The sequence below is a fragment of the Lepidochelys kempii genome, chromosome 1 (genome assembly GCF_965140285.1).
Source record: "Lepidochelys kempii isolate rLepKem1 chromosome 1, rLepKem1.hap1, whole genome shotgun sequence".
NCBI lineage: Eukaryota > Metazoa > Chordata > Testudines > Cheloniidae > Lepidochelys > Lepidochelys kempii.
In genome coordinates, this window is record NC_136380.1 from 113,642,896 (window position 1) to 113,668,088 (window position 25,193).

Sequence of the window (25,193 nt, forward strand, 5' to 3'; positions counted from 1 at the left end):
CCCCAGCAGGGACAAAAGAGGCTCTGATTGAATTTCCACACACCTAATCATCAGCCGAGCAGGGTGGATTAAATGCTCTGGCCTCTGGACAAACTGGTTGCAGCTCCGCTGCCTTTACCAACCGTGTGGTAAAGGCAGCAGCAGCAGCAAAAAAAGCTAACAGAATGCTAGGAACCATTAGGAGAGGGATAGATAATACAGAAAATATCATCATGCTACTATATAAATCTGTTATGTCCACCCCTTGAATTCTGTGTGCAGTTCTGGTTACCCCTTCTGGCAAAAGATATTAGAATTGGGAAAAGTACAGCGCAGGGCAATAAAATGATTAGGGGTATAGAACTGCACCCATATAAACAGAAATTAAAAAGACTGGAACTGTTCAGTTTAGAAAACAGTTGACTATGGGGGGATATGATAGAGGTCTACCAAATCATGAATGGTCTGGAGAAAGTAAATAAGGAAGTGTTATTTACCCCTTCACATAATACAAGAACCAGGGGTCAGCCAATGAAATTAGCAGGCACCAGGTCAAAACCATAAGGAAGTGCTTCTTCACACAACATATAGTCAGCCTATGGAACTCATTGCCAGGAGATGTTGTGAAGGCCAAAAGTATAATTGTGTTTTAAAAAATTAGATAAGTTCACAGAGGATAGATCCATCAATGGCTATTAGCTAAGATGGTTAGGAATGCAACCTTAACTGAGTGTCCCTAAACCTCTGACTGTTAGAAGCTGGGATTGGATGACAGGGGATAGACCACACATTAGTTGTACTGTTCTGTTCATTCCCTTTGAAGGAGCTGGTACCGCCTACTTTCAGAAGACAGGATACTGGGCTAGATGGACCATTGATCTGACCCAGTGTTTGTATGTTCTTAACCTATAAAAAGAAATCTCTTCATCCATCAGGCTACATGCAGGGTGCAACACAACTGTTTAACAGCTCATACCTAAAATATCCTAACCAGGGAATGTGTGAAAATGTTCAAAATGTGTGACTCTACTTTTTCAACTTGTGTAAAATGCAAGTTTTTTTAGGAACCATGTTAATCACATTACTTAATTAGTTTACAAATAATTACGTAACACTTAGAGTTTGAAGGCAGATGTTGTGGCAGCTGAGACTGGGAATTAATCATAAGTAAACCCACAAATTTTTAGTTAAGTAAAGACAAAAATTACTGTATTTCCTGTGTTTTGCTTTCTCTTTCCCCTGCTATTTTTCTTTCTTTCTGTATATTTTTCTTCAGGCTTTTGTGTGTGCAATTTTTTCTGTTTTTAAAACTTTTTTTAAATGATCTGTACTTTTATTTTTCTGTAACTTCATTATACTCCTTGTAGTATCTCTGTTGTACATACACCTTCCCTCATCCCCAAAATTTTCTTACTCTTCTCTCCTTTACATCGCAGTATGATCTTTCAGGCCCAATCCAGGAAAGCACATAAAACAAGGGCTTAACTTTCAGCATCTCAGTATTCCCTAAACCAGGCTACTGACATGCTTAAAATGTTTTTCTGGATTAGGGCCTTATCTTCCAAATTCTATCTTCTCTCCACTTTTCTGTATTAATGGATCTCCACCTTCTCAATAAATCACGGTTTTCCCTTTAATTCTCTCCTTCCTTTTTGCATTTTCCCTGTCGTGGTTCCAGTTCCCTGTGTCTGGCTCTCAGGTCACCCCAGTTCAATTCGCTCCAGTATTCCTCCTCCTCTGTGCCCCTTCAGTTCTGCCTCTGCAGCTTCCTTCTCTCACTAATCTTTGCCTCTCCAGTGTGGTTTAAACATTCTGTCCCCCTGCAAGGCCTGTGGGATCTTTACTACAGCTCTAACTCTTGCTTCCTATTATTGTAACAATCAGCAGATATTAGAAAGGGTCCTCCCCTTCCAGAGAAATCAAAGTCCTTCCTGACCAGCTGTCTGGCTGGTGTCTCTAGTGCCCTGTGCCACTTCCCAATGGCTGGTAGGGGAACCCAGGCCCACCCTCTACACTGCGTTCCAGCCCAGGGACCCTACAATAAGTAGCCAAGGCTTGTTAAGAGTCTTACCCCTTGCTGCTGTTTCCCTCCTCTATGACCTTTTTAATTTTACATGCCAGCAATCTGGTTCCGTTCTGGTTTAGATGGAGCCCATCTTTCCAGGCTCCTCCTTTTCTAAAGGTTCCCCAGTTCCTAATAAGCCTAAATCCCTTCTCTGAACACTGCCATCTCATCCATGCATTGAGACTCTGCAGTTCTGCCTGTCTAACTGGCCCTGCACGTGGAACTGGAAGCATTTCAGAGAATGGACTTTAATTTCTTACCTAAATTTGACTTCCAAGACCTTTGTTTTAACTTTTGCTATGTAATGGTACCTACATATACCACAACCACAAGCTCCACTCCTGCAATGCACAAAAGTCTATCTAAATGTCTTGAGAGGTGCACAACCTTTGCACCCAGCAGGCAATTCACTATGTGGTTCTCCCAGTCACCACAAACCCAACTATCTATATTTCTAATAATCAAATCCCCCATTACTGCTACTTTTCTCTTCCTAATAACAGGGATCCCTTCTCTAGGAGCAGTATCTTGAGTGTGAGAGGATATAATGAAATCATCTGGAAGATTAAGATTGAAAAGTACTTTGAGATTAAAGGTGCTTTATAAAGGCAAAATACTGTTATATGGAGAATAAACAGAAGTTTTAGTATAGAAAGCTTTAGTTTGCAGTTGTACACAAATTATAACGATCGGAACAATAGTACAGTACGTGTAATACATCAGGTATTCAAGTGTCTCAATTTTTAAAAAATACTGGTTCTGTTTTCATGGATTTTGTTCCTTTATGATCCTTTTTTGATACTTAGTTCAGAGCAGGAAGGACTGCTGGCTTTTGCTTTTTTGTATATTAAACTTTTCGATACATATATATAGATAGATAGTGAGGGAGGGGAAATGAGCTTTTAGCTTTGTCCTCATCCATTTACATGATGCTGTTAGATCTAGCCAACTTGTTTCCAGTCTTTTGCCAAATGCCACACAGATTGTGTATAATTAAACATAAATTGCTCTCACATCTTGCACTTGTTCTTGCTCTACTTGTAAGGGCCAGTGATGTAGTAACTATTCATATCACAGTTTTACTACCCAGCAATGATTAATGAGTCACAAATGTTTGTACAGCACTTCAAAAAATGTAAAGTGCTATAAAAGTGCTAAGCATTATTACTATTTTTGAAAGAATCAATGTAATTAAACATGCAGTAAACAGCTCATTAAAAACCTATTCTTATTCTTGCATTTCCTGTGTGTGGTTTAAAATAATCACTGGTCTACACTTACATTATCTATATTATTTACATTTAGATATAAATCTATTTCAAAGAGCAATTTTGCATCTGAATTACATTAATATTTAGGAAAATCCTGAACTAAGCCTTCCACTCCCCTCCCTCTTTACTCTTGTCATTGTATCTAGATACTGCAGTATATATGGTAAGGTGCATCCCAAACTGATTACAGACCTTGGCAATATTTAGACACAAGGGGCAAGATTCACTACTTTATGGGAGGTCCATAGAAGGCCCTCCACATTACGGAAGCCCAGCAATAGGTGTGCATTGGTGGGGAAGAGAGGGAAAGAGCAGAAAGGCCATTCAGGCAGTTAGGGAGGTGGAGTCTCTGTGGGCTTTGAATAAGATGGTCTGGAGGAAAGCATTTGGCGCCTACTGGTTACAAGAGGATGCAAGGGCAGTAGTAGCCATAGCCTGTGATAGCCGACACAGAGGAGCTGGCACCAGTATCTGACTAACAGGGAGGAACTGGCTGCAAAATCTAAAGGCGATTTGGGTAAAAGTGACTATGAACTGATAGATTAAGGAAAGTGTGAGAGCAGCAGATCAAAGACAATGGACTTCAAAAAAGCAGATATTAAACTCAAAACTGGTAAGTAAGGTCTCATGGAAGAAAATCTAAGGGAAAAAGGAGTTCAGGGCAGCTGGCAGTTTCTCAAAGAAATTATATTAAAGGTACAACAGCAAACTATGTTCATATGAAGGAAAGATAGGAAGAATAGTAAGAGGCCTATATGGCTCCATCAGGAGCTCTTTAATGACCAGCAAATTAAAAGGCAATCCTACTAAAGGTGAAAGCATGGACAGATTGCAAAGGATGAGTACAAAAGAAGAGCACAACGAGTTACACATAGTTAGGGACATAAAAGGCAGTAAGCAGAGGTTCTATAAATACATTACGAGCAAGAGGCAGATGAAGGAGGATAGGATTAGAATTCAAAATCACCTTGAAAAACTGGAGACTTGGTCTGAAATCAACAAGATGAAACTCAGTAAAGACAAGTACAACATACTACACTTGTGCATTTGATTTTTCCTTCCTAACTACAAAATGGGGAATAACTAGCTATGCAGTAGTACTGCTGAAAAAGATCTGGGGGTTGTATATGAGTCAGTGACAATGTTCCCTCTAATTTTTCCCATGCATGTGCAGAATTAATTTTGTTATGTGCACCAGTATGGAGGTGATGTGTGGCAGGGATAGGGCTGAGGGGTTCAGAGTGCAGGATGGAGCTCGGGGCTGGGGCAGAGGGTTGGGGTGTGGGGCGGATCAGAGCTCCAGCTGGGGATGAGGGGTTTGGGGTCCAGGCTGCCCTGGGGCGACGGCAGGCAGAGAGCCCCCCCTCAGTCCTCTCCCCGGCCATGACATGTCTGGGGCTTGAGCCACGAGACAGGCGCCTCACCCCGGCTGCGGCAGGGCTGGGGCTGGGGGAGAGCATTTCTCCCTGCCTCTCCCTGCTGTGGCAGCTCTGGGGCTGGAGCCATGGGAGAGGCGCCTCTCCCAGCCACAGTCCTGAGAGCCTGTGCAGCTCTTAATAGGCTGCTGCGCGGCTGTGCAGCTTAGAGGGAACTTAGGTCAGTGATGTTCTGATGATGTGATGCAGCTGCAGAAAAGACTAATATTCTCGGGTGAATTAGCAGGAGTTTCGTATATAAAACACAGAAGGTAATTGGTGCTGGTCAGGCCTCAGCTGGAATATTGTGTCCAGTTCTGAGTGGTAAAGTTTAAAAAAAAGATATGGAGAAAGTGGAGAGAGGAGCACCATGAAAATGATAAAAGGTTTAGAAAACCTGGTCTATGAGTTAAAAACTGGGCCTGTTTAGTCTTGATAAAAGAAGACAGAAGGGGGACCTGATAGTCTTCAAATATGTTATGGGCTGTTATAAAGAGGATGGTGATGTTCATTGAAGGTAGGACAAATAGTAATGGGCTTCATCTACAGCAAGGTTAGACATTCAGGAAAACTTTCTAGCTATAAGGATAATTAAGCACTGGAATAGGCATCTAAGGGAGGTTGTGGAATCACCATATTTGAAGGTTTTGAAGAACAGGTTGGACAAACACGGTCAGGGATGGTCTAGGTTTACTTGGTCCTGCCTCAGCACAGAGGTCTGGATTACGTGACCTCTCACGGTCCCTTCCAGCCCTACATTTCTGTGATTTCAATGGGAGTGTTCAGTGCCTTGCAGGATGGAATGCTAAATGATCAAACTATTCAAATGCTTTCTTCACCCTTTCTCTGTTGAAGCCTGCTGTTGGAAAATATTACTGTCGTAATACCACTAACCACAAGACCACATTAACAAGCCATCTGTAGCTAAAGAATGAATTAGAAGAATGAAAATAGGAACACTAAAGCACTTCTGAAAAGTTAATTTCAATAGAATGCATTTGATCTGCAACAACTGATTTTTTAAAATATTTTCTTAGGAAAAGTATGTGATAGTAAACAGAATCCTGATTTTAAAAAATGGCTTGAAGATAATTTCAGGGCATTTTAGATTTTTTCACGGTTGCCAGATCAAGGACTGTCAGGTCAAGACAGACCGTTAGTATTACAGACATACAAATAAATATCTGTAATTCTGAAATAAAGCTCTTGTGTTTGGTTCAGGATCAACCATGACTTTGATTCCTAAACATTTCAGAGATTAAGCATTACTTCACTATGTACAAAGAAAATAAACATGTACTTTCAGTCTAAACTGACTTATTTCAGACTAAGGAAAAGAGCAGCCACTTCCAGCACCACCAAAAGAAACACTTGCCAGAGCACAATGATGTTGCCATTCCCGTAATGGAGTGCAGAAATTCAGTGAACAAAATGGCTGCTGTCTTTGCAGACAGACATAGTTCTTAGAAATATAAAGAGGCAGTACACAGAAAAGACTTCAAAAATTCAAGCAACAATCACTACAGTCAAAAGTATAATTCAGTAGACTTTCTTAATATTCAAATATTATTCAATCAACATGTCAGCTCAGAACTAGCTGAAACTCCTTAAAATAGTTTTTGCAACCAGAAAACCTGGGCTCAGTAACACTGGAAAACATATACTAAGGATATACTAAATTCTCCTGGCCCGTAGTTTAATCTTTTGTTAAGTAAACATTGGCAACATTTACTACATATTAAGTATCACATTCCCAAGAGGTCTCAAGTTCAAAAGGGACATTTCAATTTTGATTCTTGACCACATATATTTAACACAAGTGAAATAATATACAAACTGTAATACAGTAATGTTGCTCTATAACAGTGAAACACTAGGCAAACTGTAATATACTCATGTTATTTTCATCTGTAAAACACTGCTTTGCCACAGCTAATAAGGCATATTGCTACTATATCTTTTCAATGTCCGTTATAATTAGATATATACCTGTTTGTTTCTAACATGTTACATTACCTGCTGCAGATGCAGAATATATATTTTTAAAGGCATCATAATGTATTAAAAATGACAAATGAATTTGTCTATTGGAGAGTTCTATTTTAATAAGTGCACATTTGCCAATATTACAGCATGATCTGTTACACGGGAATGTATCTTTTAATGTTTTCATAAATAGGGAGCATTCAAGCATCTTACAAGGTCTTTCTTTCTGAAACAGAATAACTGGCAGCCTTGAAGCCTAGACTACAACTATGAGGTTCAAATACTTCACACACCTACCTCTTATGAGATCAAAAACAACTGGTCAAATTTTGTTTTTTTTACTCTTTCTGAATGATTGACTTTGTGGGATCAAAAATGTTATGGACTCTTGACTTTAATGTGAAGATAGGATAAGCGAAGCCAGGACTTTGTGGGGGATCAGACATGACACTAGTCTACAAGTTCCGCCAGAGCAGCAGAATTGCTCTGAAATTCCTTCAACAACAACTATAACTGCTTCCAGTTATCCTACTGGCAGAATTGTCTTCCCAATGCCTATAAGTAGAAACAGGTGCTTCACATCTGGAATTTAGCATCTCTAGGTTTATCCTCTTAATCTCACTTAAATTTATTTTCAAGGTGGAGAAGTGACCTTTTCATTAGCAAAGCCCCACGATATTTGCATTTGGCAAGTTGATGCGTGGCAATGTCAATTCCAGGATAGAAGTACCAAATTACCAACAAACTAATTATAAAAGGGAGTGAGCTAGAGAGTTTACAAGATTAAAAAGGCCTGGCTGGTAGCTTGATACAGCATGCATGATAAGAAGAATGGCAAATACTCAAGCCTATCTTCCACCAGCCCAGAAATATAATATACAAGCAATGCTGAAAGCTTCCAGTTTCCCTCAGAGCCTGTCTGTAATTAAACATTCAGAGCCTGATATTCCACTTATTTACACTGGTTTTACAGCAGTCTAATATTATTGACTTTAGTGGAGTTACTCCTGATTTCCACCAATATGAGCAGAGAATAAGGCCCTCAAAATTCAAGGAAAACTGATTTGGGAACTGGTCCTTTCCAGTACTCTCAATTCTACTTATGAATGATCTGAAAATGAAGATATGTGAAGAGAATTAAACCTGATAGAAATGCTAAGTGAAACTATGTGATGATGATGATGATGATGAGAAAAAATTTTTCCATAACTTAAATGAGCCAACTTGAGCTTCTGAGAAAATATGTTTGACATATGCATCTAGATATTCCTGCAAATGCAGCTTTAAAAGGTGATTTATCTGTTTATTTATTTATAAATTTCACGGATTACCAAGGCCTCTAGGTGCATATACAAAATTTAACAGGACAACTGACTTTTTAAACCAAACAGCCTAATAGAAAGAAAAGATTTCTCAATATAATTACCCAGCTGGGCTTCACAATGTTCATGCAAAAGTCTGTGAAAAGAGATGGATGTTGCTTGCACTATGCCCTAATTACCTAAGTTTCAGAAGGGCTGAGTACCTTACAGCTCTCACTGAAGTCAGTGGATGCTGTGGGTGACCAGTGATTTTGAAAATCTGGTCATAAATGACAACAGACTTGGGCTCTATCAGCCTGGCAGAGGAAATGAACTGCAGACTCAAAGACCTACCACTGAGAATATCCTGACCTCTAGACTCCCTATAATTTCAGTCTGGAGATGGTTAACTCAAGCACCTCAGCTGATTTCAACTATCATTGTAATACATGGGAGGAAAGGTGATCTCCTGTGGATCATGGACCCATGCTTTACAGACAAAAGTCACTACATTCTTTGAGAGGGTCAATAAACATGTGCACAAGAGTGATCCAGTGCATATATTGTACTTGGACCTTCAGAAAGCTTTTGACAAGATCCTTCACCAAAGGCTCTTAAGCAAAGTAAGCTGTCATCAGATATGAGGGAATTCATGGATTAGTAACTGGTTAAAAGATAGGGAAAAGGGGTAGGAATTAACTGTCAGTTTTCAGAGAGATAAATAGTGGTGTCAATAGGGATCTGTACTGGGACTACTACTGTTCAACATATTCATAAATGATCTGGAAAAAGGAGTAAACAGTGAGTTACCACACATGTGCACATGTATTGACCCCCTCAAAGAATGTATTGACTTTTGTCTGTAAAGACTTATATATCGTGGGTCCATGATCCACAGGAGATCACCTTTCCTCCCATGTATTACCATGATAGTTGAAATCAGCCAAGGTGTTCGAGTTAATCATGTCCAAACTGAAATTGTAGTGAGTCTAGAGGTCAGGATATTCTCAATGGTGGGTCCTTGAGTCTGCAATTCACAAGCAAGAGATCTTGGCGTCATTGTGGATAACTATCTGAAAACATCCACTCAGTGTGCAGTGGCAATCAAAAAAGTTAACAGAATGCTACAAACCATTAGGAAAGGGATAGATGATAAGACAGAAAATATCATCATGCCACTCTATATATCCATGGTATGCCCACACTTTGAATATTCCTGGTCACCCCATCTAAAAAAAATATTAGAACTGGAAAGGTACAGAGAAGGGCAACAAAAATTATTAGGGATATAGAACTGCATCCATATGAACAGAGATTCAAAAGACTGGGACTGTTCAGCTTAGAAAAGAGATGACTAAGGGGGAATATGAGAGAGGTCTATAAAATCATGAATGATGTGGAGAAAGTGAATAAGGAACTGTTATTTACCCCTTCCCATTATACAAGAATCAGAGGTCACTCAATTAAATTAATAGGCAGCAGATTTAAAACAAACATAAGGAAGTACTACTTCACACAATGCATAGTCAACTTGTGGAACTCATTGTCAGGAGATGTTGTGAAGGCCAGAAGTATAACTGGTTTCAAAAAATAATTAGATAAATTCACAGAAGATACATCCATCAATGGCTATTAGCCAAGATGGTCAGGGATGCAACTCCATACTCCAGGTGTCCTAAGCCTGTGACTTACAGAAACTGGGAATGGATGACAGGGGAGGGATCACTTGATGATTGCCTCTTCTGTTAATTCCCTCCAAAGCATCCAGCACTGGCCCAGGTCAGAAGACAAGATAGTGGGCTAGACGGATCATTGGTCTGCCCCAGTGTGGCCATTCTTATGTTCACCTTGATTTTACTCCTCAGGGAATTCTGAGCCACTGCACATGAGCAGAATTCATGGCCCCCACGGATTTTTTTTCCCCAGCTGAAAATAGATTTCCATGAACATTGCCCTGGGCCCTTTAAAGCACCGCCAGAGCCCCACTGCCAGAGCCCCGGTGTGGCGGCAGGGTTCCATCAGCGATTTAAAGGGCCCGGAGCTCCACTGTGGCAGTGACAGCTGGAGGCCCAGGCTCTTTAAATCGCCCTTGCACCATGGAGTTCCCAGCTGCCTCTGCAGCTGGTAGCTCCTGGGGTGACTTAAAGGCCCCGGGGCTCCCAGCCGCAGCCGGAGCCCCATGGCCTTTAAATCTTGATTTAAAGGGCCTGGGTATTTAAAGGCCTCGCCACTTCTGGTTTAGTCCAGGCCTCTTCTGGTTAAGGCCACACCCCCTGCTCAGGACTCTGGCATACCGGTAAGTCCTTTAACTTACTTTCACCCCTGAGTGGCAGCTAAGCACTGCCAGCCAAAGCTTCTGAGCAGTGTCCAACTATAGTCCCTTGGAGAGGACTGAGCTCTGCCAAGAGGGCTACTTCTTGCTGGGTACTGGTGCTGCAGCTCAGATTTCTACAGGAAGGAATTGCCTGTGGACAGTTTGTGCCCGTCTCTGTCCTAGACAAGCAGGATGCATGTACATTTTTGTAAATACACAAATTAAGCTCTGCACATATTTTAATCATTGCTATATCAGTTTTGCCTACCTACTTTTGCATGTCACCAACCTCCACGTTTGGGTTCATATGACACCCAACGTTTCAAAAGGAAAATGTCTCAGACTCACTATTAAAAAATCCAAGATTTACTCAGAGGTTAGTATTGTTATGCTGATGTTTGGTGCATTGTATTCCTAGTGGTAAGTTCCAAAAATGGCATGAAGAGCATCTGTTACATCAATGAAAACTTAGAATAATAATATTCAATCAGAATTATTCACCAAATAATTTCTGAGAGGGGCTGGAGAGGGGACAACTAGGTCTGCAGTTCATTAACAAGTATTTCATTTCAAGTATCCAATGTTAAAATTACAAGCCACATAAAAAGTTTACAAGATGTGTTTATTTTCTCTGGCTGGATTAGTTTAATTCTTAAATTTAAGTTTCCTATATGAACACTCATTTTTATTAAGTCAGAATTCACTCTCCATTGATATGCCCCAGCGTTTGCTTTCCTCAAGAACATTCTAGCCAGGAAACTCATTTGCTAGATCATTTACAGAAAGGAAATACAAAAGAAGCACCAAAATAGTCAGAGTACATTTATTTTAAAATTCCAAATATTTGCAAAAATATTTTCAATATTTACCCAGTTCAATATTTACAGGAACAGAGAATGTTTATTTCTAAATTATTCATCTCTTCCTTCTTTATTCCTCCACCTGAGAAACCAATTATATTATATATAGATGGAGGGCTTATTCTCAATGCCTTGCACCTTCTATAACTATTTACAGCTGTGCAAAGGGGGCATAAAATGTTACCACAGATGCAAGTGACTACACAAGGTGCAAAGAAATGTAGAATCAGGCTCGCCACCCCATAACTGCTGAGTAAAAATTACAACTAAAATTGCAGTCTCTAAAGGGCTGTCTTTTCACAAGCTGGAGTTTTATTTTAGACACTTTCACTTTGCTGATATTATTGCACACTGTATTTAGAAGGGGTAGAAGCCAGGAAACACCAATGCAGGAACTGGGAGTGCAATGCGAGAGAGACAAACTCAATGTCAGGAGAAGGTAAATAAGGAGAAGAGACAACACCCACATGGAGGCACAGAGACAATATGGGATGGGGACAAGGCTGGGGAAGGAAGTGCTATCCTCCAGCAAAATCTCCTATATGCTAAATAATTTTCTCCATAAAGTTCTTACTGAGAACTCCCCACTTCTCAACTTATGCAGCAGAAGATCTGAGTACTACAGCGATGGGTGTGTTTGGACTAGCAAGAATTTATAGTGAATATGCAAATAAGATCATTTCATAAATATTACTAGAAAATCATATGCTTTGGTAAATATGTAGGGTGATATTCTGGCACAATAGTGTAGCATGACATTATTTGTGTTTTCTGAACCACATCATTAAAAAAGTGGGATATGTGTATGATAATGAAGGACCTCTGTGCTAGTGGTTCTGAAATTATGATTTAATTACTTCATAATGAGTCAAGCTGCTTGTTTATGGAAATGGATTAGCTCGGCCCTGTAATATTAACTGTGCATTCCAAGCTACTATAAAAATTTCTGTCACAGTTAAAAATTTGTGCTTTATTTCTAGTTTGAACTTGTCTAGCTTCAACTTCCAGCTGGGAAACAAAGAGAAAACTTGCCTGACTCTCCCTTTTACTTTGACTTCAATATGCTAACAAATGCTAATAATATGCTAGAATGTGGAACATGAAATAGAAAGGTGTTTTTCCTAAGCCCTGGGCAGGCTGCTCCTATTGACACCCCCTTTTCCTGTCCTCTGAGTGCACCCTTTCAAAGTGGCAGGCCCATGCTTCCACTTCTCTGTGGGATGGGACCCATGCGATCCAAACATTCTCAAGGTTCCCCCGATTGCCAACTGTATTCACTCAGCAGGCCCCTGCAAAAGATTCCCTTCAGGAGCCTGTGGACAGTGATAGTATGCAGTGACAGAAAAGCAACTGCTCCGAAACAAAGCATGATTTGTTTAGCCAGAAGGTATACAGCACTAGAGAAGTGGATATAAAATAACAGAGACCAATTATTATTATTTGTATTATCAAGGGGCCTAGGAGCCCATTGTGCTAGGCACAGAACAAACACAGAACAAAAAGATGGTCAGGGATTCTGTCTTACCCTCTCCTGTCATTCCCCTTGAGCTCCAAAGTAGACAGGACAGCCCCGGTGCTCCCTGTTCTTTTGGGTACCAAGTTGTAATCTACTTGCTGCAGACTGTGACGCTCTGTCAGCCTGTTTCTGTGTGTCAGCCCCATGGCACGCTGACATCTTGTCTCCCTCCCCACCCCATAGGGCACTTCTTTTAACAGATCAGGGTCTTTTGCTCTTCAGATTCACAGCCTTGGCAAACAGCCCTGTCACTGGATCTGAAGAGTCCCCTTATAAACCTGGCTATTGTGTTTGAAGGGAAGCTCTGTATCTGGGCCATTACTTTACCTTTCCTGCTTGATTTCTTTAACTCCTTTTGATTTAACTCTATGCAGTCAGGCAGGGTAATACTGAACAGATATATTCAGGAGCATAAGATATTTATAAAAAAATACAAATATTTCTTGGTTTTCCATAGTGTTCACAACCCTACGACAGAGAGGGAAAGAATGGCTACTTACCTTTGCTAACTGCTGTTCTTTGAAATGAATCGTCCACATGGATTCCACTTCTGGTGCACGTTTGCATGATCTGATTCTTTTTGGCTACGAGTGTCCATTGGGACTGCACCTGTGTTCTGGATGTTCTTGTGCTCCCCACCCAAGGGAATAAAGGGCAGAGTGGGCACAATCATCCTTGAGTCCCCAATACAGTATCTTTTCGCTATAGGACTCCATAGAAGCAGGGAAGGAGAGCAGGTTGTGGAATCCATGTGGACAACACATCTCAAAGAATCACTGTTACCAAAGGTAAGTAGCTGTTCTTTCTTCCTTGAGTGGCTGTCCACATGGATGCTACTTCCGGTGATAAGCAAGCAGTGACCTCATAGGCAGGAGTTGGGCACTAGCAGACCTATTTAAGCAAGGATTTTAGGACAGCTTTACCAAATTGGACACCTGATCTTGAAGTCTCAACTAAGGAGTAGTGCTGGGTAAAAGTGTGGGCTGAATCCCATATAGGAGCCCTGCACATTTCTCACATATGAATGCATGTTAGAGAAATTGCCGAAGCTGCCTGAGCCCTGGTGGAATAGGCTCTAATGGATGGATAAGAACGTAAGGACGGCCATACTGGGTCAAACCAAAGGTCCATCTAGCCCATCATCCGATTTTCCGACAGTGGCCAATGCCAGGTGCACCAGAGGGAATGAATAGAACAGGGAATCATCAAGTGATCCATCTGCTGTCATCCATTTCCAGCTTCTGGCAAACAGAGGCTACGGACACCATTCCCTGCCCATCCTGGCTAATAGCCATTGATGATCTAGCCATGAATTTATATAGTTCTTTTTGAACTGTGTTATAGTTTTGGCCTTCACAACATCCTCTGGAAAAGAGTTCCACAGGTTGACTGTGTGTTGTGGGAAAAATACTTCCTTTTGTTTGTTTTAAACCAGCTGCCTATTAATTTCATTTGATGACCCCTAGTTCTTGTGTTAGGAAAAGGAATAAATAATACTTCCTTATTTACTTTCTCCACACCAGTCATGATTTTATAGACTTCTATCATATCACCCCTTAGTTGTCTCTTTTCAAAGCTGAAAAGTTCCAGTCTTATTAATCTCTCCTTATATGGAAGCTGCTCCATACCCCTAATTTTTGTTGCCCTTCTCTGTACCTTTTCCAATTCCAATATATCTTATTTGAGATGGGGTGACCAGATCTGCACGCAGTATTCAAGATGGTGGCATATAATGGATTTATATAGAAGCAATATGATATTTCTGTCTTGTTATCGATCCATTTCCTAATGGTTCCTAACATTCTGTTTGCTTTTTTGATTGCCGCTGCACATTGAGTGGATGTTTTCAGAGAACTATCCACAATGACTCCAAGATCTCTTTCTTGAGTGGTAACAGCTAATTCAGACCCTATCATTTTATATGGATCTAGCCTAGCTATACCTTATAACATGATCTCATACACTTAGAAATGAATTGCAAAAGGCTCCTGAAAGGTCTTGTCCTGTCCAGGTTATATGAAAGAGCACTGGCAACATTAAGGGTGTGCAATATGGCTTTCTCCTGGTTTGAGTGGGGTCAGTGGAAGAAAACTGGTAGGTGGATTAACTGATTTAAATGAAAATTGGAGTGCAGCCTGAGAGTCACGTTATCTTTATTGAATATCCTGTAAGGGGAACCAACCATGTGAGGGCCTAAATTTCCCCTAAACTAGAAGCTGACATGAACCCTATTAAAAATGCAGACTTCACAGACAAGAGGGGAAAAGATCAGGTTGCTAGGGGGTTCAAAGTGAATCCCATTAAATCAGACTGTATTCTGTAGAGGTCCCAGGAAGGAGGGGGATTTCAGACTTGGTGAAAATACATGAATGAAATCTTTGAGGAATCTGGCCACTGTAGCCATGGAGTAATATGGTATGACCCTGAATTGGAGGAGGATGCGTAGATATGGCAGCTAAATGGAGCTGATCGTTCAGACTAGCAGAAATAGGGGGCTTCCAAGGGAAACAGATAACATTGTCGTGCCCAAATAGAAAACATCTTCAAATTTGCTACATACGTCAGACGTAGTAGAAAATTTTCTGCTATGTACCAAGATGTTTTGGACTTCAGTGGAACAGCTTCCTTCAGTGGCAATTAACCAGCCAGCATCCAGTGACGCTAGATCTGGGTGTAAGATCAGATCTCTCCGTATTTATAGATTATATGGCCAAAAGAGACCATTGTCATAATTTAGTGTGACGATACGCACCGAGTTTCTAATGTGCTGGGGGGTGCTCCCCCTGGCTCTGCCCCAGGCCCTGCCCCCATTCCACCCCTTCCTCCCTATCCCTGCTCTGCCTCTTCCCACCCCCACTCCGCCCCTCCCACAAGCACGCCCGGCTCTTCTCCCCTCCCCTTCAGTGCCTCCTGCATGCCGCAGAACAGCTGATCATGGTGAGTGGGAGACACTGGGAGAGAGGGGGAGGTGATGATTGGCAGGGCTGTCGGGGGGCAGGAGGCACTGGGGGGAGCAGAAGGTGCTGAGATGGAGGGCTGCCGGGGGGTGCTCAATACCCACCATTTTTTTTCCTGTGAGTGCTCCAGCCCTGGAGTCAGCACCAAAGAGTCTGACCTCCTGTGTAACGCAGCCCATATGACTTCCCTGAATTGACTCCTATTTCAACTACAGCATATTTTTTAGAAAAAGATCCAATCTTGGTTTTAAAGTCCAGTGATGGAGAATCCACCATGACCCTTGGTAAATTGTTCCAGTGTTTAATTACCCTCACAGTTAAAATGTTGTGCTTTATTTCTAGTTTGAATTTGTCTAACTTCAACTTCCAGCCATTGGATCTTATTATACCTTTGTCTGCTAGACTGAAGAGTCCTCCGTTATCAAATTTCTGTTTCCCATGCAGGCTCTTATACACGGTGATCAAGTCACTCCTTAACCTTCTCTTTGATAAGCTAAATAAGATTGAGCTCCTTGAATCTTTTACTATAAAGGCATGTTTTCCAGTCCTTTAATCATTCTCGTGGCTCTTCTCAGAACCACCCCCAACTTTTCAACATCTTTCTTGAACTGTGGACACCAGAACTGGACACAGTATTCCCATGGCAGTTGCCCCAGTGCCAAATACAGAGGTAACACTATCTCTCTATTCCTCCTCAGTATTCCCCTGTTTATACATCCAGCGATCACATTAGCCCTTTTGGCCTCAGCATCACATGGGAGCGCATATTCAGCTGATTATCCACTACGACCCCCAAGTCTTATCCACTGCTTCCCAGGATAGACAGAGTCCCCCATCCTGTAAGTATAGCGTGCATACTTCTAGGAACAAAGAATGATTTACATTGGCTGTACTGAAATGAATATTGTTTGCTTATGCCCAACTTAGCGAGGTAGCCAGATCTCCCTGTATTGGTGACCTGTCGTTTTCATTATTTAGCACTCCCCCAAGTCTTTGTGCCATCTGCAAAAGTTATCAGTAATGTTTTTATGTTTTCTTCCAGGTGACTGACAAAAATGTTAAATAGGATAGGGCCAAGAACCTATCTCTCTGGGGCCCCATTGGAAACATACCTGCTCAAAGATGATTCCCAATTTAAATTATGTTTTGAGCCCATTACAATTACATTTTCAGCCCTCTAACTTTTAATCATAGAATATCAGAATTGGAAGGGACCTTGGGAGGTCATCTAGTCCAAACCCCTGCTCAAAGCAGGGCCAATCCCCAATTTTTGCCCCAGATCCCTAAATGGCCCCCTCAAGGATTGAACTCACAATCCTTGGTTTAGCAGGCCAATGCTCAAACCACTGAGCTATCCCTCTCCCCGACATGTGCTGGGTTGATTTTGTATTGTTCTAGATTCTTCTAAATCAAAGCATTGTGCACTAGCAAGTCAAATGCCTTACAAAAGTCTAATTATACTACATTACCTGTATTACCTTTATCAACCAAAGCATCTGATCTCATGCACATGGGATGCATGCACCCCAGAAGTCGAATTCATGTGGCCAATCACTCAAAAGTAAGCCAATACTTAAGATAAGCATTTTTCCAGAAATCCTAAATTAAAGACTACGGACATATTTTAGTGCCTTACCTACATCCAATGCTAGTAATCCTGCACATCTATTCATTAAATCAGCTCCCACTTATTGCCATTGCTGATCAAAATGATCCTAATGATAAATGGCTTATTACATAAGAAATAATGGAAGTAGAATTAATGACATGACAAATGTTTTACAATTTAAATTATGGTGACCTTTCTTGTGAAGTTATTTCTTTCAGTAGGTTCATTATCAATTTAATATCTTTTTCAAGCAATATTAGTGATAATACATTTTTATCATTCAAATTATGTTCCATCATTTCTTCATAGAAAGATTTTCATTTAGTAAAGAAGACTAAGGTAACATCTGTATGAGGAGATAGATTTAGTGTTAAATTAAAACATTCTGTGGTTGGCTAAGTTACTAAACAAGTTCAACTCCTGACTGTTGATTTTACAGCATAAAACTCTAATGTAAGACAGGACTTTTATAATGATCTGCAGATTTCTGTAGCTTTCAAAAGCCCATTTACAGCTCCCTCCCATGTATAATATTTATTATTCTAACATTAACCTGATGTAAGTCTCAAACCTGGTCAAGGACAGAACAGTCATAGAATCAATTAAGTAACCTAAAATATGTACATTTAGTTTCACATAATTCACAGGCTCCTATATATCAAGTTAATAAACACATTGACCCTTCTAAAAAAATTAATGGTGTCAAAGCCTCAGATTTGTTGGGTCTATGGGAGGCACTGAAGATTTATTTAAGATAACTAATTACATTTTGTTATGCTCAATGAATCTCCTTCAAATTAAAATTGTAAGAACAGAAATTGCAAAATCCAACAGGTAAAAATCCAATTACACAAAGAACTAACTTCTAAAAGGAAGGTTCCTCAGGGTGCTTAATGCCAACCAGGCAGACCAGCCCTCTAGACAGAAGGCCAGGACTAGCATGCCCTGACTGAGTTGTTTTTATGATTATTAGTCAACTAAAAAGGAAAACTACAAAAAGTGCTCTCTCTCTCTAAACCAGTTTAACAGGCAATATAATGGCATTTATAATGGACTCCATTTTCCTTTAGTAACACAGTCCCTGCAAAACAGCAATTGTAAGTGGTAAAATAATTATTAAAACTGGGTTAACATAGCTAGAAGCCAACATTCTTAGTATTATTATAGATCTAAGTATTATAACAAAGAGCCTTTAGATAATGGAGAATATAATTTCAGAGCCTGATCCTACAAACCTTTACCTCATGCAGAGTCCCACTGAAGTCAGGGAATTAAAGTTTGCAGAGCTGGGTCCTCAGGTGTTAATCTACTAAATCTCACACCTCAAACACAAAATAAATGCTACTGAAGAACATATTCCTTTGGCTTTCCATTTCAAACTCTCCTACTAAAATGACCCAGAAGTTGATCCTTTGCCCGTTGTCCTTCTCAAAGTACATTATCATCTAGAGCATTAGTCTAGTAGACCATCTAGAGCAGAGGTGGGCAAACTATGGCCCCCGGGCCACATCCGGCCCACGGGACTGTCCTGCCTGGCTCCTGAGCTCCCGGCCGGGGAGGCTACCCGCAGACTCTCCCCTGCAGTCCTCCCTCCCCCGCAGCCTCAGCTTGCCGCGCGGGCAGCGCTCTAGGCAGCACGGCGGCGTGGCTGGCTGCAGCCGAGTGGTGCGGCTCCCAGTCCTGCCGCTCTGAGCAGCATTGTAAGGGGGTGAGGAGCCGGGGGGGTTGGATAAGGGGCAGGGACTCCCTAGGGGCAGTCAGGGGACAGGGGGCGGTTGGATGGGGTGGAGTTTCTGGGGGGGCAGTCAGGGGAAAGGGAGCGGGGGGGGTTGGATAAGGGGTGGGTCCCGCGGGGCAGTTAGGGGTGGGGGTGTGGCTAGGGGATGGGGCAGTCAGGGGACAGGGAGCAGTTGGATAGGTGTGGGAGTCCCGGGGGGCCTGTTGGGGGCGGGGGTGTGGATAGGGGGCAGGGCTGTCAGGGGACAGGGGGGGTTGGATGGGTCGGGGGTTCTAAGGGGGGCAGTCAGGGGATGGAAAGTGGGAGGGGGCAAAGGCCAGGCTGTTTGGGGAAGCACAGCCTTCCCTACCTGACCCTCTATACAGTTTTGCAACCCTGATGTGGCCCTCGGGCGAAAAAGTTTGCCCACCCCTGATCTAGAGATTGATGGGTCTGCTACAGCCTAAGAGGCACGTGGCTTTTAGCTCATGCAGTAGAGAGTCATACAGTAAGTTTTAGAGGTCCCAGATTAGATTCTGACTCATACAAGCCTTGTGACACTGCCCAGAACTAACTGAGCTGGAGGAGCATGCTGGGTTCTGGTACTCAAAAAATCCCACCCACAGGCAACCCAGTTTGCATCTGCGATTCTGATAGCCAGTTCAGCTGTCACAGGGGAATTTTTCAGTAGAGTGTTTTCTCTACTTAGGTCTTTGGAAAATGTTTAGATGTGCCATTGGGTAGCTCATTGTATTTAAGACAGCCAGGCAACAATACTTTCTCTTCCTTTTCTGTGTTTGTGTATGTTTTGGTTGACAGTAAAGATGAGATGGGCCCCAAGTTGTAAAGTTCAGATCTGGATCTAAATTGAGACTTCCCCATAGTTCAGGGTGTTTGGATTTGGTCTTCCAGTTCAGGCCCATCTGTACACCAATGTGAATCATAAGTAACTCCAATTAAGTTACTACACCTTAAGAAATATAGGCCCCAATCCTTTTTCAGGCAAATCCCCTCTGAAGGTCAATAGAGGTTACGCTTGAGTAAGGGGTGAGGAGGGGCCAGTTCCAAAGGAAATGTTTGTCCAACAACACCAAAAAATGACATCACTAAAGTGATCTGGCACAATAAGAGAAGTGCAATAGAACAAAAAATAACACAACACACTTACCTTTTATTTCCGATATCATCTTGTGAAGAAAATATTTAGAAAGGATCACTCCAACCACTGAAAATGTACTGAGTGAATTCTCTGAATGAGAAGAATAAAACACTACCTTTTAATAGCAGACAGAAATAATACTCCACTGTTAGTTTATTTACTGCACTGAGGGGTGTTTTGAAAAGAAAAAGGCAGAGGCAGCCCATTCAAAGAGTTTGTGTCGGAGTCTGGTTAGATCCCAGCTCTTATTAAATAGTTGCTCAATACTTTGTCATCAAAGGGCCAGGTCCTGAGAGATGGCAGCCTCAGTGACATGTACCCATGCTGTGCTATTTTCAGAAACCTGGATTATTCTATGTAGAGAACAGATCACACTTTCACAAATAGTTTACATCAAGGACTGATGCTCGTTTGTTGAGGTTAGTGCTTCAATCGCTGTTTAATTAGCAAAGCTCCTCAGCCCAGCTCCTCAAACTCAAGGAAGTCAGTGCTTGACAGTCTCCTCCCATGGGGCATAAATGTCATGAAGGACAAAAATGGGTTACTTACCAGCAGTAATTGTTTTTCCAGAGTGTATTGCCTCCACAGAGTCACACTGCCCCTCTTTTCTCCCCTCCACTTCAGATCGTAACTCTAACACTTTGGGTTCCATTCATGAGATGGAAAAGCTCCCACTGATGGAAACAGGATTGAGGTCTTAAATATGGTGACAATGTTGCACATAATAGGATTGCCTCACATTAAAAAGTGTATGTAGTCAAACTCTTGTATTCTTCACACTCTGTATCACTCCACATTCCTCACTTGTGCATGTTGAATGAGTCCTAAATACATAACAGAGATCCAAAACGTGAGCCAGGGAGAGCTTTGGTCATGAGATTTACTACATGTTTATGAGATGACATTAAACATATGCAACTTTACAATATATTTTTTCATATTAGCAAAATATGGCTTATTACACAGGAAGGCATAACTCTCTCATTTTTTCTTTTTTTAAAAAAATTACATTTTTGGTTTACAGCCTGGCAAAATAACATACTTGAACTGCATGAAATTTATATTTTGTGCTTCTTTATAAGTTCAAAACACATTACTTAACATCAGTGTCCAAAAAAAGAAAAAAAAAGGCAGAGAGACTGATATCTTATCCACCTAAAATGTTCTCCTTTATCAGTTTGACATGGTTAAGATATATTGAACATGAAGGTTTGTAATGGAGAAGCTGATAGAATCATAACTATGGCATTACTTGTGATGTGACTTTAGAATGAACTAGTGTACTAGTAATTGTTCCATTAGATTTCTGGTATTAAGACTGATCATAAACCATTAATCAGTGATCCATGTTAAGGTCAGTTTAGAGCCAGAGGCAAAGCCTCTTGTGAGACATTAGCTGAATGGCGATCATCAACAAAGGAGTCACTAATGTATTCACAAAATGTATGGATCTTTTTATAGTCGGTTGATTCATTTCTTGAACAAGTAAAAATTTGTATCTTATACCCCAGTGGAAAAATAATAGAATCCCTGCATGTACATTTTTATGTTTCATCAAATGTATTGAACATTTATTTGAAATGTACAGGTCAGCATACAGAACAGTATATACCATATTGAGAAGTATATGAATTATTTATAGGCATTATGAAATGAACCATGTTTCATGACATTTGATAGGAATGCTGTGACAATATATTTTCATTTATTCAAATATATTTAAAATGTCCATTGTCATGACACATACTGTATTCTATATATTATGGGTTATATGTGTAATATATTTGTTATTACTCTGCCACTTTGTTCTTCTAGCTTGATATGATCACCAGCCACTCTCTTGACTCTGTTTTAGCTAGAACATGGTGTGGCTTGGAGCATTGCAAATATAGGCTTTATATTTGTATTAAATTTTATTTTTAAAAAAATCTATTATATTAGGCTTCTACATGTAACCCTTCTGCCAGGTGGAGCCAGCAGCAGCCAGGGCTGGGTTCAATATCTTGGGTTTCCTTTCCATCGATCCAACACAGAACTAGCTCGAGCCCCCAGCCAGTAACCTGGGAAATTTACACATCACCCTGGGTGCCTCTGAGGGGCAATAGTTCCCCACTCGCAAGCACAGAGTCTGAGTGTAGAAAAGAAACTTAATAAAAACAGGGAAGTAACCTGGCATTAATTTGGGAAAACACCATACACAGAGTTCATAAACATAAACCATGAGTAAAAGACCCACCCCAAATAGGTTGGGCCGTATCCTTTTCCCCTCAGGTTCTTAAGTCCAGCAACCCAAAAGTCCCCTTTACATGCCCGACCCTTCTCTGCACCCCACTCACAGTTGCTACCCTTGGTCAGTGCAGACCCAGAGTTCAGAAGTGAATCTCCAGAGTTCACCTCCCACCCTGGGTGGGAGCTACAGCGGGGAGCAAGAGGCATGTTACTCGCTCACTATGCCGCTCCACCGCTGCCCCTGCCAACCACCTGCTCGCTGCTCCTGCCGGCTGCCCCTGCCAGCTGTCTGCTTGCTGCTCCCACTGGCCACCCCGCTGGCTGCTGCTCGCTGCTCCCACCAGCCGCCCTTGCCAGCTTCTTGCTCGCTGCTCCCACTAGCCACTCCCACCGGCTGCCTGCTCTCTGCTCCTGCCGACCGCCCCTGCTGGCCGCCTGCTTGCTAGTCGCGCTACTCGGACATTCAAGTCCTTGTTTTACCAAGGTTCTTTAAACTGAAAGTGACTCCCTTCTTTGGGACAGGTTAAGCACAGTCCTTCTTTTCTGTATTCCCACAATAATTACAAACATTGGTAACCATATTGCACTACTCCCACATTCAGTACTAACATAATTTGTGACCCAACACCAGCCAAGTTGATTACAACGAGCAAAACACTGCTTCATCAGCGGAATATCTAGCAAATCTAAGCAAAGCAGGAGCAAGCTGTATTTACATAAACATACCCAGGGTCTCTTCCCCTCTCCCAACTAGCTATCAGGGAAGCATTCATTCAGACCCTGCTTACATACATAAATTATATTGGCTACAACTGTTGTGTCTATTTCAGAGTTTATATGTAACAAACAAAGAAGAGACGTTTGGAGCTGAGGAAAGAAAACCTGCAAAGCAAAGAGATATCAAGCAACCCCATTGCTATTGACTGCATTAAGTTAAAGTGCATTTTCCCTTGTATTTTACAGACTTATACTGCACAACAGAGGTGGAAGGCAGCTGCTGCTGTACTGGGGATACTTGCATGATCAGAGCCATAAGCATTTTACCCTCAGGTAGTTGGTTTTTTCTTTATTTTTTAAAGAATTGTATATGGAGTGGCAGATTTTAGTATTATTCACATTGATGAAAATAGAATAAAAAAAAACAGCCTGAAACATAGAGACACAAAAACTCTATGTTCCTATTTAATTTTGTTCAAGAACAGTTACTCACCTTTTCATAACTGTTGTTCTTCAATATGTGTTGTGTATGTCTGTTGCACTAGGTGTGCAGTAGCCAGAGAGTGCCAGAGAGTGCCAGTGCCAGAGTGCAGTGCCAGAGAGTCTTCCTGAGTGGTACCTGTTGGGGCAACCATGCCTGCACCCTGTGCCCATCGTGTTCTGAGCTGAGGGTATAAAGGGCAAAGATGTCTCCCTACTCCCTTCCCGTTCCTTTACGCCAGACCCTTAGATGAGAGATTCCAATGCATTGGGGGAAGGAATATGGGTCATGAAATGGACATATGCAACGCATCTCAAAGAACAACAATACAAAAAGGTGAGTAACCATTCTTTCTTTGAGTGATTGCCTATGTGCGTTAACCTAGGTGACTCCCAAGCAGTTTCCAGTGGAGGAGGGGCTTGGAGTGTTATTGGCAGAGGGACTGCAGAACTGTTCTCTCTAAATTAGCAACTTCCTTTGATGAAGTCAGAATTGCATAACGTGTAGGAAAGGTGTGCACTGGGGACCACATTGCTGCTCTGCAAATGCCTGCAATTGGGACATTACTCACAAACAACATGGATGATGAGTGAGCTCTGATTGAATGCCCATTACACAAGGCACCAGTGAGATCTCACCTGGAATACTGTGTGCAGTTCTAGTCTCCCATGTTTAAGAAAGATGAATTCAAACTGGAACAGTTGCAGAGAAGGGCTACTAGGATAATCCGAGGAATGGAAAACCTACCTTATGAGAGGAGACTTAAAGAGCTTGGCTTGTTTACTCTAACAGAAGGCTGAGGAGAGATATGACTGATCTTTATAAATACACCAGGGAGGAAGAGGAATTATTTAAGTTAAGCGCCAATGCGGACACAAGAACAAATGGACATAATCTGGCCATCAACACATTTAGGCTCAAAATTAGGTGAAGGTTTCTAACGATCAGAGTGAAATTCTGGAACAGCCTTCCAAGGGGAGCAGTGGGGACAAAAAACCTAACTGGCTTCAAGACTGAGCATGATAAGTTTATTGGAGGGGATGGTATGATGAGACTGCCTACAATAGCACACCTGAAGACCTGCCCATCAGCTACTGCCAGTAGCAAAAATCCCCAACAGCCGGTGATGGGACACTAGATGGGGAGGACTCTGAGTTACTACACAGAATTCTTTCCCAGGTATCTGCCTGGTCAGTCTTGCTCACAGGCTCAGGATCTAATTGATCACCATATTTGGAGTCAGGAAGGAATTTTTCCCTGGGTCAGATTGGCAGAGACCCTGGGGATTTTTTGCCTTCCTCTGCAGCATGGGGCACAGGTCACTTGCAGGTTTAAACTAGTGTAAATGGTGAATTCTCTGTAACTTGAAGTCTTTAAACCATGACTTGATTACTTCAGTAACTCAGCCAGAGGCAAGGGGTCTATTACAGGAATGGTTTGGTGAGATTCTGTGGCCTGCAATGTGCAGGAGGTCAGACTAGATGATCATGACGGTCCCTTTTGACCTAAAGTCTATGAGTGTGAGCCATAATGCACGGCACCTGGTTACCACCATTGCCAGGACTCTGGCAACTGGGTCTGCCGCATCCAAAAAAGCTTTTAATGCAGACCTTACAA